Below are 773 nucleotides of genomic sequence, written 5' to 3'. Positions count from 1 at the left end.
GTGCACGTGCCAGTTGGGGGGAGGGGGCAGAGGGAAAGGGAGAGAGAATCTTAAGCAGGCTCCATACTCAGCACAGAGCACAAGGCAAGGCTCAACCTCAGGACTTGAGTCAAAATCAAGAGTTGGAGGCTTAACCCACTGAACCACCCAGGTGCCCCTTTCTTGTTTCTTGATATCCTTCCTGTGTTCCATCTCTGCAGTACTCTCTGAATATCAACTCAAAGGATGCTTGGTTTTAATTTCACTTGGTCTTTGGGTGCAGGGCAAATGCCATGATATCCCTATTTATGCTCAGAGTCCCAAGTGAAGGAAACAACCAACCAACCCATCAGTCAAACACAGACACAGACAAAAATAGGTCCATTTACAAATTTAAACATATTTGCCATGGAGTAAAAAGTCTCCGTATATAATTCCCTGAACACCATGAGATGGGGCTCTGGTGCCAGGGAGCTTTCTATCTAGTGTCCACGTAGCTTGCTTTGGCCTTGATTATTGGTCACAGTTCTCATCCATACCTAGTTTCCATTTCATGGCTTCTGCCCTCCCTTTTTCTTAGCAGGCCATAACGAAAACCTTTTTGTTTGTTTAAAGATTTTATTTATTTACTTGATAGGGAGAGAGAGAGCGAGCACAAGCACGGGGAGGGGTAGAGGGAGAAGCAGGTTCCCCGCTGAACAAGGAGCCGGATGCAGGACCCGGTCCCAGGACCCTGGGTTCATTTACCTGAGCCGAAGGCAGTTGCTTAACCAACTGAGCCACACAGGCGCCCA

The sequence above is a fragment of the Callorhinus ursinus genome, unplaced genomic scaffold, assembly GCF_003265705.2.
Source record: "Callorhinus ursinus isolate GAN/ISIS: 27379988/994484 unplaced genomic scaffold, GSC_fseal_2.0 scaffold19, whole genome shotgun sequence".
Taxonomy (NCBI): domain Eukaryota; kingdom Metazoa; phylum Chordata; class Mammalia; order Carnivora; family Otariidae; genus Callorhinus; species Callorhinus ursinus.
Note: the sequence above shows the minus strand (reverse complement) of the source record.